The 16,709-nt window shown below is 37.5% G+C and overlaps 1 non-coding gene across 1 annotated transcript; it reads right to left on the bottom strand.

The window, feature by feature from the left end:
- Positions 1-7,642: 7,642 nt before the first annotated feature.
- On the bottom strand, positions 7,643-7,735 carry LOC149152020 (small nucleolar RNA Z43). The gene has a single exon (XR_016263942.1). It is a non-coding gene; the product is annotated as a small nucleolar RNA Z43 (small nucleolar RNA).
- Positions 7,736-16,709: the final 8,974 nt, after the last annotated feature.

Raw genomic sequence — 16,709 nt, 5'->3', positions numbered from 1 at the left:
GTGACAATAAAGCTATATGTCAATGCACAGTGCTATGACAACCCTTCCTTCCCACGAAGTTCCATAAAGTCGACGTTCGTCCGGCAATCCTTCTCAGGTAAGGGTGCCAACATAAGGCCTTTATTGGTCTTGGATGATTGGGAATGACTATGAATATAACTCATATTAGTTATATAATGATTACGCGAAGGGTAAGCAGGCATACACTCTGTATGGCCCTTCCCGCATGCTCTAGAGTCAGAGGGTCACTGGAGGGAGGTAAGTTCAGGTCGTCCATTGTGGGGACAAACACTAGCCAGCTTTGCTTGGGAAGTCGACCTAATTATAAAGCGATAGGACTCTGCCATGCAGGGTCTTATTGAGCGACCTACCTTCATAAAATACAAGGTATCCCAAATCTATCACCTTCATTCCGATGGAATGGGAGACGCTTTCACGCATGGTGGAGAGCAACTCAGGAGGAGGTCAAGGGCTCGAGGAGGTCTTCTACTGTAAGCTCTACATTCCAACCTGCTACATTGCCCGATGAGGAATACATGAAGGAAGTGGTTAATACGTGTATGACTATTTCCAACTGACTATAGTTCTTTTCATTCCTTTCTGTAGTACTACCAGTGGCTCTTCTCATATATAGGGGTTTTTTGTTATTTATTCCCCTAAAATATAGTTCAAAATGAAATTCCCTTCCCTTTCTATTTTCCACACACTTCCAAAGTTTGCTTGATGCCTTGCTCTCGAGTTAGGATGAAGACTGCGAAGAAAATGACAAGGCAACCAACACTCTTACCTTTTCTGATGCTACCAAAGCCGACTATTGCAACACTTCCTCAATCAAAGTTTGCTTGCTCTGTCACCATAGAACCAAGGGGCGTCTGCGCGCTCTTTCACCATAGAACTAAGGGGCATTAGGGATTTATGTATGGTGCAAAGAGGTCCTCACCAAGTATGGAGTGACTTTCTTCTGCCTCACCAAAGACCCATAATCTATTTATAATTATTTACAAAGCCTCTTACTGTAGTACAAATGTCGCAAAATGTCACTTCAACTATTGTTCGCTATGCTCCTACTGCATTTGGCTTTGCCTATGCTATCTATGCTTCTCTTATTGTCTCTCAATCTAAAAAGGCATAATATCAATCTCATCGTGGAGTTGCTCATGCTTTATATAGAGATAGAGATGTTGATAGCCTTCCAATAAGATCTACTACCTTAGTTGCTTAATTAATGAGCTTACTAGTATCATAACTTGAATTTGGAACTATGGATATCCCAAGTTGTTCCTATGCATGGGTTAGGTGAAAGCAGCGTTGACATCAGTGATTTGTAATTTGTTGTCTAGCAGTTTCAGTGCACTACTCTATTAGGTACAAAATTATACATACATATAACCTGCCATTTTTCCAAATGTTGGCATAGTCAATCTCGTCCTTCTGAAACCCAACTTCGTCTTGCCTTCCCAACTAGATTAGGGCTACTCTGTCTCCAGCATTATTGGGATTTGCTACTTCCAGTTGCTAACCCTACATTTGCTGCAAGCCTCACCACTGAATTCCTACTCTGAATCTAGGTCCTACATCACTACATTGTTTGACTTTGCATTCGTTATAACAACTTCCAAGGCTATAACGGGATCATCTGTACATATCAATACAACCGACAGTTATGGGCAATGTGCCTTTGTGTTGTTGTCATCCCCTACATCCTAGGGAGCCGGTTGTTGTCATCCCCTACATCCTAGGGAGCCGGCTCAATATGGGTCTGATTGAGCCACTACGTCGAAGCATGTCACTCCGTCCCGATAGTTGAGAAATCGATACCTAGCAAGATGACTATAGATGGCTCGTGGGTCCCGTGGAGACCTCAAACTATCCAAAGATTATGCAAGAGAATGTTGATTATGCAATAGAAAGCATAATGCATGCACGCAAAACAAGTGCCATGGGTGTTTTATTCCATACTTATATTTTTATGGAGTCGTTTAACCGGGGGAGGAATTGCCTAAATGGCTAAAAGTGGCCGAAATCCAGGCAAAAAATTTTCAAAAAATCTTGTGGAGGCAGTGCTTGAATAGTGTTTTTGATGGTGGAAATGGATTCGGCGCCATCAAAAACGTCTAAAACACCTAAAATTTTGAAGTTTAACAACTATAACTTGGATTTACAAAAATCCTTGCTGGATTTTCTCTAAATATAACCAGAATTTCTATAATTTTCTGGGCAACTCCTCCGCCTAATTAGACTAGGCATATTTTTATTAATATATTTAATATTCTATTAATTTATTTAATATTTCTGGTTCATACATTTTCTAAGCCTATTTTACAAAATTCCAGAGTTGTGAGAACAATTGTTAAAAAGTGTTGGGAATGATTTATGTGTATCCCTGACTTTCTGTCAATGATTTGGGTATTATATCCCTTTGGTAGAGTTGGGAATGATTTATGTGTGTCCCTAAGCCTATTTTACAAAGTTCCAGAATTGTGAGAACAATTGTTAAGAGTGTTGGGAATGATTTATGTGTGTCCCTGACTTTCTGTCAATGATTTGGGTATATCCCTTTAGTAGAGGCATGGTCAACGGAGCTGTGGACTTGAAAATTAAGACGACACAGGTTCGAGCTTGTGAGGTTTTCAGATCGCTAGTCTGACTGTACAGAGACATGGTAACATATACCTCCCGCTTCTGGTAACAAATCTTCAGAATGAGATGATAGATATTAAGTCCGCTGATCTGTTCATTTCAAAGTCGACAACACCCTAATTATAATCATACCCTTGGTATGTGAGTCATATTGATGGATTCACTTGTTTTTTTAGTTGGAATGTGAGTCATACTAATGGATTCACTTGTTTTTTTAGTTGGAATGTGAGTCATACTAATGGATTCACTTGTTTTTTTAGTTGGAAGCACTCCTCACCGTGGCTTGGGAGCTGCAGGCACTTCATTCCTCGATGCAATCTGCCTTATCATTTGAGTATTTGAAAATTTATAACACCAGTCTAATAGAAAGCCTAATCAACTAACAACGAGCTTAAAATTTACATTATTGAATATGTGTTCAAAGAAAATTACATAACTCTTCCAAGACAAGGCCCACCAACACCGATCACAGAGAGCAACAGCAGAACTTTAAAGGTTAGCTATGTATTGGTGATTAGATTAACAATAGAACTACAAAGGTAGTGATTCAAAGGCTAGCTATGTATTGGTGATTACTTACTACCATGCAATATATTTTGAATGACTGATCACAGGCTAGCTATGTATTGGTGATTACTTACTACCATGCAATATATTTTGAATGATTGATATAAATGCTTTTGTTGCATTGTTTTTAATTGCAATGAATGGCCCGTGAAATCAAGGTATGTTTGAAGACACTAAACTGAGTTAGGTATACATTGTCTCCATCTGTTTGTTTTTTCTCATTTATGTAGTATATATCATTCTGTTTGATTTTTCTCATTTATGTAGTATATATCATTTTATTTAATTGTGCAAAATTATTCTGCCTATGATTTTTAGCTAGAACTTTATAATATAAATTAATTTTTAGAAAGATGTTTGAGTTGCGTTTCTATGTGTTCATAGAGAGGATTTGTGGCTTGTAAGGTGCAAAAAAGTGTGCAACACTATCTATGGATGAGAACAACAGCTTGAAGAAAATTGCAAGAGGAGATCCAGAGGATAAAGACAAAAATGACAAATGCTCGTTATTCTGCTAAGATTCAGAGCCTAAAATCAATAGATTTGAGATGTAAAATTGTAGACTTGGGAAATGCCTACAGGATAATTCAAACAAAGAAATATCGATCCCCAGAGGTTATTTTGGGTTCGAAATATTCTACACCAATTGACATGTGGGCATTTGCTTGCATAGTTTTTGACCTATGATATGATAAGGGTGATATGTTACTTCAACCTCAGAGCGCAGAATGTTATGACCACAATGAGGTACAGTTATCTCTTTCCTAGACCTTATGTTCAAGGTTTGATTTATATAAATAACTAGTCACTGCTAGGGGTTTTACTATTATCTTAGCCAGTATGGCTTAGTGTTTTATGTGTGCTTATACACCGCATGTATTTGTAGGTTATAGTGTTAAATCAGTAGGATGATATTCTTTGAAAGTGTTGGTTGAGGTCCATACAACTCTTTTAGAATGCTATATGAGTTTACTCTTCTATTTTGTTATTTTCGAATAGGCACTTTTGATTCTGTTTCAGAACCACCTTACCCTGATTATGTAGTTTCCCTGATTATGTAGTTTCCTGGAGCTTCTCGAAAAGATCCATCATAACGTGATTTATTATAAATTATAAGAACGTGTGATTTCATATGATATGTTATAAAATTATAAGAAAAGATCCATCATAACGTGATTTATTATAAATTATAAGAACGTGTGATTTCATATGATATCTTATAAAATTATAAGAACGTGTGATTTCAATGTGATTTTTTCTAAATTATTGTGATTTCATATGATATGTTATAAAATTATAAGAACGTGTGATTTAAATGTGATTTATAAGAGGTTGTGATTTCAATAAATTTCTGCTAGATTTTAGAGATATTAGACTAGAAAAACCTACCCTAAAATAGTGTGATTGGTATAAATCGTTTCTTACTTGAATATCGTGATTTGTTATAAATCATTGTACTTAAATAACGTGATTTGTCATAAATCATCGCACTCAAATAACGTGATTTGTTGTAAATCATCTCTTGCTTTGTTAGAGACATGGGGATTTGGGAATTTAAAGAAACTTTAGCTGGCTTCGTTATTGGCCGTTAGATTGTATACTAGTAGAGAAACACAAGTTCAATGAGAATGTTGTTAATGAACTTAACAAATTTTTATGCCCATTAATGGATTTTACTCCAGAGAAAAGACCTACAGCAGCGCAATGCCGCCTCTCCCCATGGACTTAAATGCGAGATGGAAGACACAATGGATAGAAAAAGATGGGAGAGGAAGGTGCAAAGGAGGTCATGGAGAAAACTCAAGTTGCTATTAGCAATATGGCTATCAAAGGAACTCAAGAAGGGTTCAACAGAAATGCAGAGAAGTGCTAATCAGGAATCAAAAGTTAGGAGGACCAAATATTGAGAAAATTGATAGTGAAGCTCCAACTTTAATACATTTTGGGATATAATTTTAACGCTGTAGTGAACTGATCAAATCACAGAGGGCTCGAATTATTCATTTCAAATTGTCTATAGGAGAAGGATCGAATCCCTGAAATGTCTCTCATTTCCAGCACTTAGATTAAGAAGAGACCAAATACCCAATTTGGTTGTAGTTAAATGTCCTAATCTGAAAAGTGTCCTTCAGTTATTTGTTTAGAATGTGGCATGCCTTTGTGAGGGAAGCCGTGTGCGTTTTCTGTTGTGATTCGTCACTGGTAAACTCAGGAAACATCATTAGACTGAGACTTGTTCTCCAACAATTGATCTATTGAGAAGGCTGAATACTCCAGTAGTAATTGCTTGTATTCATATTCAGATTGAAGGCTCTCCCAGGTGTCATTTCCCCAAGCTTTAATCTCTAATATTGCTTTCATTGTATTAAATTTCATTGGTAAATTGCATGTTTCCTTTGAAATGTAATTTTCTTCTTAATTTGCACATCAACTGTTCATAAAAAAACTTGTCAGAAATTTGTATATATTTTTGGAAACATTTGCTTGATGAAAACTGTGATTTGCTCCAAATAATTTGGAAACCTAGCCAGGTTATTTGGAAACCTATCCAGGTAGTGGTATGAGAAAGTTATTTGGAAGCCCAACCAGGTACATTACAGTGGTATCATAAACCTAGCCGGGTACAACAACCAAGTCTACTAGATCTGACTTCTACTCAATACGCTGGAATAAGTCACACTAATATACTCTTTTGGGATTTTCTTCAAGAACCACATTGATTACATTAATTGTTCTTTACTTTTAAATGTATATGCTGTCACTGACTTTGTTCCAGCACTGTAGATCCATGTAAGAGACATACTTGAACCTAACATCGGTAAAGTAAAGCTAAACAAGGCAAGGCATGTACTAGCTGCTGCCCTTTAGCCTCCCTTGTTTCCTCTTTAAAAGGAGAGTTGCCTTCAAAACACCACCGGAAAAAGTATATTTCAATCTTAGTTTTAAGATTAGCTTTTTAATATGGATGAATCATCTATAAGTCACTTATGAAGAACCACCAGAGTAAAAAAAATAATTATGGAATTCACCTACACCATAAAAAGGTTCGATTTTTCCCCGGGAATAAAAACACCTACACCAGAACCACAGGAAAATGAAATTTCCCTGGCCTAAGCGTGCACACATCACAGAACATTTCAATTAAGCACTTGAGTGGAACATTATTCAGTTGGCCAGCTATGGCTTTGCTGTGACACAACAAAGAGATACAACAACAACAACGAAAAAAACCCCAAAAGCTAATATCCACATATCCGGTAACACATAAGCACCCATATGAAAACCGACCAGGCTGATCTGTTTGACAAAACATCAAATAGATGAAAACAAGCCCGAAAATACATAGTACCCAAAATCTGGGGCACTTCAAAACCTCGGAAACCCTAAACCTAGAAATCGAGTAACACAGAAAAACGAACACTATTGCTAACCTGTTACCCTTTGCAGGGAGGATTGAGCCTACCATGCAATAGAATGTAAAACTAAGGTAAGGCCACGGTGATTAAAAGAAACTTTTTTAAGACCTCAAGCGTCATATTCCACAGATCCAATTACATAAATACAACAGTAACTCCATCAACGCTAGCCTGCTCGATAGGAACTATTAGCAAGTTCTCTAAATCCAAAATTATAGAAAATAAAAGCTGTAATCATGGGGCTCAAAAGTGGAAATTAAAGACAGATAGATTGCAGCTATTAGAGTCAGCCGAAAACAAATCCTAATTGGGTATGTACCTACCGTTAAACAGATACAAATATCCCTCGAAGCTCGCACTTCAAAGCCTGAAAAGTGAAAATCTACGAACCCTCGAAAAAAACTGCCAATATTAATGCTGACTTGCATTACAAACAGTAACTCCAAACAAGATTTCCAATAGGACTAGAAACCCTAGCATCCGAAAAAATAAAAAACGCAAAAATAAATGATTGTATAGGCACCCTAAAATACAAATATTATATCAAACACGAAAGAACCTATTTTTTGCATATAAAGCACGCAAAATATGGAACAGGATTTTAAAAAGTCCAGTGTTTTCTGAAACGAAGGACACGGCTACGTTTGAAATCACAACATCAGGGTAGCATGGATGAACATACAATATTGTCTCGGAAGGAAGGCAGTACACGGTTAAATCATCATGAATCAGATGATTTTACATCCGCAAGTACTCGTCACAGACAAATATAATAAGTCACAAGCCAAGATCTAGAACTTTGTTTGTATCAATAGGCCTCAGATCTCAAAAGTTCCTCATAATTAAGTCAGACATATGCTTGTCTTAATTTTTTCCTATCATCGGCCAAAGCAAGTGACCTACACCGGCAACCGCTTACGGAAATTACACTTCAATACAAAATACAGACGAATAACATAAAAGAATCGAAGCCACATAACAAGAATACACAGAAATTTTGAAGTGTTGCAACATGAGAGGGACTCAGATTATGGGTGGTGATATATATGATCGTCGTCAAGGCTGTTAGCCATTACGCCGAACGAGACCTTTCATGTATATCATCATAGTCCAGACACCTAATCTTCAACAACTTTCAGAAGAAAAAAAAAAAAAAAAACCCTAGAAAACTAGAGCAGCTCATACTTATGATCAGATGCAGCCGCCTCCAAAAACGATCTTACCCTTGCTTCTGCTTTTCTCCGTTGATAACGAATTCAATTGGACGGCTAATCGAGAGAATTTAAAGTGTTGAGGCAGCTAGACATTTTAGGGTTAGGGATTATGAGGCTGAAGCCCCCTAAACATTTAGGGTTAGGGTTCGTGAAAATTGACCATGCCATCGAACCAATTAAATTACTCGGCTGTTTTCATTTCCGCTTTCACAGATGCACGATAAAGTCGTGCAAATTCATCCACTTCAATGATTTGGATTGGGATCACTACTAGCAAGACCGAAATGGTTATTACGCTCAAATTTTTTATGAGTTAGTATTATTTAAATCTTTGGTATAGTTATTTAATTTTTTTTAGAATTTTTAAATTTTTATTTTGGTTTATATGAGTAAAGTTTTAATTTTGATGATGGACTTACATATTATACTAGGTTGTAGAATGAGTCTCTCGGTTCAATCATCCGCATAAATTGTTATGACGTGAAATTAAGTCAAAATATTACTGATAATAATAATAATTTGTAAGGGGTGGCGAGAGGGGATGGGGATTTGGCATCAAGACCAATAATCAAGCAAAAGTTTATAGCTTGTATATGGGACTCCTTCTAGCCAAGAAGAGGGAAGTTAAAAACATCACAATTTTGGGTGACTCCTATCTGATTATTAGATATTTAAGAAATTCTTCCTTTGCACAAGACAATCACCTAAGCCAAACTCTCCTTCATGTTCAAAGCATTCTTCCTTCCTTTGAAAGCTCACAAGCCTGGCACATACTCTAAAACCTCAATTCAAAGGCAAACCTGATGGCAAAAAATGCATGTAGATTACCTAAAGGATCTTTGGAAATAAATGGAGTCTCTAGTCTTAACCCTATTCCCTAACCCTTCCCCATGATTGGCCCCTTCATGTGCCCCTCCCATATACCCCCTTATCCTTGGCACATATGGAATATTTATTTTGATCGTGTCGTTGCTTGTCACTCCCCAACTATCTGAAGCATGAGATCTCTCTGTCCTTCTTCGCTCGTCGGCATGATGACACACCTCCCCACTCTCTTGTTGCACGGCCTTCATTATCCCCTTCATGTGACGCCTCTTGGGATGATTCTGCAACTAAGTGTGGGAGTCTTCACATTAGTTTCAAGGTTTATTGTAGGAATGTGAAGTTGGTATCCATGCGAGCCCTCTCTCCCTTCATGCGACATTTATTTATCATGGTTCAAACTAGACAGCCCAATTGCTCGAGCTCCTGACTGCAAAGAATGGTCACTCTCTCCCCTCTCATAGAAATGATGATGTCGTATTAGGATCTTGGTGGCTCGAGCTTGTATCTATAGGGCTATTGTTATAAATTGCAGATGATTTCTCTGACACCTCCCATTCTGCTTGTGATTGAGAGTCCAGGTTGGGTTTTGCCCGCCTAGTGAAAAGAATACAGAAGCCTCTCTGGGGTGCGGGATTGTAACGTTTCGCTAGGACTGGGTTTGCATCCTCCCTTTTGGTTAGTGCTCCACCTATTAGTTGAACTATGCCTATATGAAAATGCCCATCTCAATTATAAGTGAAATTCAAAAATTATAAATAAATAAATCAAAAATTAAATGCTATAATTTAAAAATAAATTAATAATTAGAGGTTGTGACATTTTTTATCAAGATTATGAATTAAGTTTGAGTATTCTAATTAACAGACTAAATGATTATTTTCAAAGTTTTTTTTTTAAATAATATGTTTAAGTTGTTTAATTTGTAAAGATCAAGTGCCTTAGGGTTTTCATGGTGCGAAATCCATTTATACATTCAAAAGTGTATCTTAAATAATACGAAATACAATCTTGCTAGAAATTTTATTGTCATATTTTCAAAAACCATTTTGTCTATTGGTTAGACTACTTTGAATTGGCATAGTCTAACTTCTAGACGAAATGGCATTTTTGATGACATGTTTTATGGTTAATTTTAATCAAATTCCGACTAATTTAAATCAAATTCCGATAGTAATTTTTAAAAACTTGAGTTTAAGTTGTTTAATATGCGGAATTCTAATGTCTCAATGGGTTTTTCAGGGTGTTGAATCCATTTATGCATTCAAAAATGCATTTTAAATAACAAAAAATCACATTCTTTTTTCCAATTGTTTTGTCATGTGAAAAAATCTATTTAGTCTATAAGTTAAACTACACTTTTTCATATATATTATTTACTATAATTATTGTTAAAGTGTTTAATGAGTTTCTCATATACAACAAATTTGTATTTGCATTTATTAAATCATTAAAATATATAGTTTATTTTATATTCATTATTTTAATTAACCACACAAATAATTTGTATAATAAATTTATGGTGTGGTCTAATTTATAGACAAAATAGTTTTTTCCAAGGTATTTTTCTGATTAATTTTAACCAAAATTCCAGCAAAGATTTTTAAAAACTAGAGTTTAAGTTGTTTAGAGTGCCCTAGAGGTTTTTCAGAGTACTTAATCCATTTATGCATTCAAAAAAGTATTTTAGAAAACAAAAAATCACAATATTGCTTGAAATTGTATCACCAGTGACAAAGGCTATTTGGTCTATAAGTTAGACTACGGCTAAATTTATTCTTATGTTAAATTTTGATTGTCAAATTTAATTATCTACATTAAATATTTTTTATTAATATTAATTGATTTTAAAAATATTGTTAAAGTTATGCATTTTTATGTCGATACGCGTTTTCTTTGCCGGGTGGGGGCGAGCAAACAATGTTCACCCCAACCAATCAAAAGCTTTCATTTTCGTCCTCCAGGCCCATATAAATATGACACGTGGCACAAGTTGAGTGGATCGCTTTGCGTACATGCCTGCCATTTAGCCATGGCCTATGCCTGGTTCCTCTGTAGCGTCGTCGTCTTCTAGATTGTTGGAGGTTCTTGCTACACTTCTTGAGAGCTCTGCGTAGTCTAACCTTCGACATCCAAGGAGCTCTTTCCACATTCAAAAGACAATGTACCTATGCATTTTTTTTTGTAAGATTCACTGAGATTTTGTGTGATTTAACTTATGTCTTGTGAGGGTTTTACTTTTTGTTCTAAGGTCATTTACACAACAATTTATAAACCTTGTCATTTTGCTTGCAGGTATTGTAATTTTTCCTTGAAGGGTTTTACTGTCGGAACTTCAATCTTTCTCTAAATTGCATAGAAATAAAATTTATCTTTTCAGTTGTTTAGAAGATGGCCATCGCGACTCCTAGTAGGGTAATTTTTCAAAACCTTGCTACAATTAACCCTTCGAAACAATTATTAACTTTTGTTCAGTGTTCATCTCATCACCAAGCACATTTTCTTGCATGGCAATTTCCCTTGAGCTATTCATGGTCATAGTTTTGCAGTTTATCAGAACTTGGAGCTCGGACATTGCCATGGCGACAATAGTTTTGTCGTTGCCCTCCTGCAAGTAATTCTAAAGTGGTTGTTGGTCTTACACATCCCTTGAAACACTATTGAGGAAAGGCAACTAAAGCACTAATACTGAAGTTCTGAAGTTCTAGGGCCAATACTGAGCCGCCAACGCCTTTAGCTTAGCACCTTGAGTAGGCCTCCTAGAATCTGGAAGTTCTTTGTCAGTAGAATTCTCCAATACCTCCTTGCTTCTGATGACATTATTCTCCAACAAATCACCATAACAATGTTAGAAGCCCTCAATAGAACAACCCTTAATAGCCTAAAATAACCCAAAATTCATAAACTACCTTTGAATAAACTCATAAACAATTTTCTACCTGTTGCAGTCACCTGCCCATCCAATAGTCCTCCCATTGATGTAACAATAAGAAATCCTTGCCTGGAAAAAGAGTTGGATATAGGTCCCAGATCCTCAACATTTTGAATATATATGCGCCATATAAGAACAGGCTCCCCTTTTGGTCCAATCTATTTAATTCAGATATTTTAGACATTGAATCTTTACTAATTGCAGGTGATTTAAATATGACTCTTAATTCAGAGGAATGCTGGGGTCATTGTAGGAAGAAAGATCCTTTGGCAGATAAAATGCGGCAGGAGCTGTTAAAAAGAGACCTAGTGGATATTATTCCTGAGAAACTGGTTCCAACATGGGAAAATGGCAGGCTTGGATCAGCATACATAGCAAAGAGAATCGATCGCTTTATTCTAAGCGCCAGTATAATTGAGAAATGGGGAATGCCAATAGTCAGAACTGGAATCGACTTCTCTTCGGACCATAAACCAATCTATTTGGAATGGAAAGATTCAAAGCAAAGTAAGGGTTATCCCTTCAAATTTTTCAATTCCCTTCTACAGGATAAATCCTTCAACGATTTCATTTCCAATAGCTGGAGGGATATAAATCACTCTGATGAAGCCTTTCTGCTCACCTTTCGGGAAAAAATCCAATTGCTAAGGAAAGGCGCAAAAGACTGGCAAATAAAAAAGCGGGAAAAGGAAAGGCAGGAGCTTCTGGATATCAAAAAAGAAATAATCCTTCTCTCCAATTTGGCTCACTCCAATGGGCTCACTTTCGATCAAAAAGTTCTCATTGGATCTTTGGAAAAAAGGAAAAAAGAGCTTCTGCAAAAAGAGGAGGAAATGTGGAGGCTCAAAAGCAGGGCAACATGGCTCAGGCAGGGTGACAGAAATACAAAATTTTTCCACAACTATGCAAATGCCCGGAGAGTGAGGAACTCCATATGGAAAATTGAAGATGGAAAGGGCGGCTTTCTTCTCTCCCAACAGGAAATCTCAGAGGAGGCTACAAGATTTTTTCAAAATCAATATAAAAGGCAGAGAACCGAAGTAAATGACATCATGTGGGCAGTGGATTTGATGCCTGAAATGTTTGATGAAAAGGCAAATGAAGATTTCCTTAAGCCGATCACGGAGGAGGAATTGCTTGAGACAATCAAAAAATTTAAAAAGGAAAAAAGTCCAGGGCCTGACGGTTGGCCGATAGAATTCTTCCTGCATTTCTATGAGTTATTCAAAAATGACCTGCTGGGCATGGTGGATGCCTCTCGCATGTCAGGGAATGTTAACAGTGCATTATCTGCCACATTTTTGGCCCTTATTCCCAAAAAGGAAAAATCGACTTCGCTATTGGATTTCAGGCCAATTGCATTATGCAATTCCCTTTATAAAATCATTTCCAAGATAATTGCTAACAGATTGAAGTCTGTCTTAAGCTCCTTCATTTCAAAAGAACAGCACGCCTTTTTAAAAGGAAGGCTTATCTTGGATGCTGTCGCGTTGACCCAGGAATGCCTTTTCGCAATCAATTCCAAAAATATTGATGCTGCCGCTCTAAAAGTAGATCTCAGAAAAGCATTCGACTCCGTCGATTGGGGTTTCCTCAGAGTTCTTTTAGCAAAAATCGGTTTAAAGGCGCAAGGAATTAATTGGATCTTGGCGTGTGTCGAGAACGCCAATTTTTCAGTTATTATCAACGGCATTCCCTCTTCTTTCTTCAAAGCGGAGAGGGGCCTCCGTCAAGGCTGCCCTCTCTCCCCCCTCCTCTTCATCCTGGTGATGAACTCCCTAAGCTCTCAGATTAACAGGGTTGTTTCTGAGGGAAGATGCAGGCCGGTTAAAATATGTAAAGATATATCTCTTTCTCATAATCTCTTCGCAGATGACATCCTCATCTTTGCGATGTTATGCAAATCTTCCTGGGTCTGTCTCAACGTGATTTTCCTCAAATTCCAATCTGCAACAGGCTTGACTATAAATAAGGATAAGTCCACGCTATTTCATAATGGTTCGAGCCCTGTCCTAGCTCAATGGGTTGCTGATCTGTTTGGAACAAAAATTGCTCTGATGGGGGACGGCCTCACATATCTGGGCTTCCATCTAAAAGCGAATGGATATCGCATCAAGGATTGGCAGTGGTTGATCGATCGTTTCTACAACAAAATTTCTAGATGGGAGATGCGCTTTCTTTCCTTAGCTGGCAGGCTAATCTTGGTTCAAGCTGTTCTCTCTCAAATGGCGGTTTATTGGGCGCACCTTTTCCTTCTTCCTTCTTCTATTACAAAAAAGATGACTTCTCTGGCAGCAAACTTCTTATGGGGCGGTCATTCTATCCAGTCCAAGATTCACTTAGCAAAGATGGATTTAATATCAAAGCCGAAGAAGAAGGGCGGTTGGGGCCTTCTGAATATGACCTCTTTTGGGAAAGCTCTTCTCTGCAAATCGCTCATTAGAGGTATCTATGGTAAAAGCCAGTGGAGCAGCATCATAAATCAAAAATATCTCAAGGGGCGGAATATGGTCTTCTGGTTGAGAAGGAAGTCGCTGGGAATCAGGTCCGGCTCCATCATTTGGAAAAGTTTCAGAAAGCTTCAAACCTTCTTCTTAGGGAATCTAAAATGGTCCCTCTCTTCCGGTTCTAGTGTCTTCATCGGCCTCGACCCAACGCTGCATAATTTGGAATCATTGATCTCTCCAAATTTGGTCCTCTTCTTCCTTTCAAAAGGTCTCTTTACATGGAATAAGCTTATTCAGTCTTGGATTTCTCAAGCCCCAGTTTGGAAGAGTGCAGATGAACTATCCATCCCCCCTTCTCTTCGTCCCTTATGGGTTTCAGTTGTCAACAGTTTCTCCAGCAAAGGAAGATTGCAATCGGGCTCTGCTGATGAACTCATCTGGTCCCTAGAGAAGCCTGCCCTTCTAACTTCTGTTAAAGACTTATATGCAGCCCTCTCTTTTGATCGCCTGCCTCCCTCGCCCCTCTTTCCTCCCATTTTTTGGAAAGCCTCCTGCCCGCTTAAGATGATTCTTTTCTCCTGGCTTCTTTTCTCAAACAGAAATTGGGAGGTCTTGCAAAGAAAAGGTTGGCAGGGGCCGAGCCAATGTCAGATGTGCCGCATCAATGCTGAATCCAATCTTCATATGTTCTTCCAATGTGGCGCTTCCTCCTCAATCTGGTACGTGCTGTCTTTAATCTATGGATTTTCTCACAGAGTTTTTTCTTCTGTTCAGGATGCCTTCCTCTGGTGGAGTGCGCAACGTCCCTCTTGGCGTTCTCTTTTTATCATCACCTGCTGGTTCCTTTGGAAGTGGAGGAACGATCATATTTTCCAGAATTCCAGTCTGCCTCTTGACTTCATTTTGATAAAAATCTCGGGATATCTGCCTTCTGTGGATTAATTTCCGTCTTGGCATTTTATGTCTTTATCCTTCGGGGCATTTTTGGTTAAATCCAGACTCTTAATATCTTGATTTTGATGGTTCCTTCCTTCTGAAGATTCTGTAGTGCCATGCACTCAATATTTTTGTTTATCTCAGAGATTATGCAGTGCTGATTCCGGACAGTAACAGGTTTCTGTATATTATGCATCAAAGGCCTTTGCCTTCGCTTGTATCTGGACTTTTATATGCTCTTAATATAAATCATGAAGCTTTAAAAAAACTAGTTATCGTGTACTTAAATAAATGGAAAAATACTACAATTATTTTGTTCATAATAAACCAAAGTTTGAAGTTCTGCATATACTCACCTCAATGATGAAACTATGAGAGTTTGGCTTAACAACATATCAACGAAGCTCCATCATTTCTCAAATTTCAAATATGATTTGATTTGTTTTGAGGACGATCTCGCAGAAACAGGAAAATGATACAGAATAACAAGATTTCAAGAAGGACAATATTCTTCTTACTCCATCTGGACCAAAATAAAAAAGGGAAAGTTGTTTTAAGAGATGTCTATTCAAAATAAACACTTTTTTTTAAAGTCATAAAAACATGTACTCATTCAATCATATTACGTCAAGACAGTAAAACAGCTAGCAAAACCAACAGCCAAACCACATTTTATAGGTAGCATCTTTCATAATGCAAGGTTTTTGGTAATCTGCATCATCCACACGGTCTAGTATCAAATACATTCAGCTCTTACATTTAGAGACACATCCACATTTTCTGCTCAATAAAAAAGCAGACAAGTAGAAAATTTGAGCCCATTCATCCAACTCGTGGCTTACAAATTAAAACTCCCTATCAACTTAATATTGACGAAACAGAAAACCGTGCATTAATATTCCATGCATGAGAACTAAAAATTCAAAAGACCTCCAACTTAGGATGTAAAGTGAAAAACACTACTGTACTTCAACGTTCCAACCTAACTTAAACCCACTTCATCAAAATAAAAAATTGGCAATAGAAATTACAATTGTTTAGTCCTATGTAGAGTGCCTCAGGAACAAGACGAAGGAATGAAGAAACACAACAATTATAAATTGCCTTCTAGCATACAATTGCCATGGCAATTGTAATGCTGAAAGTAGTCATTACACTGCCCTTCTAAAACTAGTGCTCAATTTCTTCTATCTTATTCTATTCACCTCCTTCTTCTTGTAAATATGAAGTCGAGATAATAATATTGTCCCTTAATATTTGCATGATTAATGTGTTGTCCTTGTAGGACTCTCCACTGAGAGTGTCAAGCTCCACAATTGTTTCATCAAATGCTTGTTTGACCAAGTGGCAAGCCCTCTCAGGCGAGTTGAAAATTTCATAGTAGAAAACTGAGAAGTTCAATGTCAACCCAAGCCTGATTGGGTGGGTAGTGATGCCACAAAGCTGCATCTTTATACAATTTGTAGACCTGTGGGTTATGGGCCCACAGTTTGGGAGAAATTGTCCATGATGCAGCTAGTAAATCTCTTTTACGGAACAGGAACTGACCCGCTGGTTCGGGATCCAAGGTTAAGCTACAGAAACAAAACTCCGCAATGCTCATTTTGATTGCAAATCTCAGATTCAGAGACTCATAGCAATTTGGCATATGGCAAGTCCAATGCTCCTCTACCCAAATGCGATATGTGATGGCAGACTTCAAGACCCGATGCGATCTGCGTTAAAGACTTCAGGC

This window comes from Pinus tabuliformis, chromosome 9 (assembly GCF_031772625.1).
Source record: "Pinus tabuliformis cultivar Carrire ecotype Pingquan chromosome 9, CPIR1, whole genome shotgun sequence".
Taxonomy (NCBI): domain Eukaryota; kingdom Viridiplantae; phylum Streptophyta; class Pinopsida; order Pinales; family Pinaceae; genus Pinus; species Pinus tabuliformis.
This window is presented reverse-complemented; position numbering and strand designations above follow the sequence as displayed.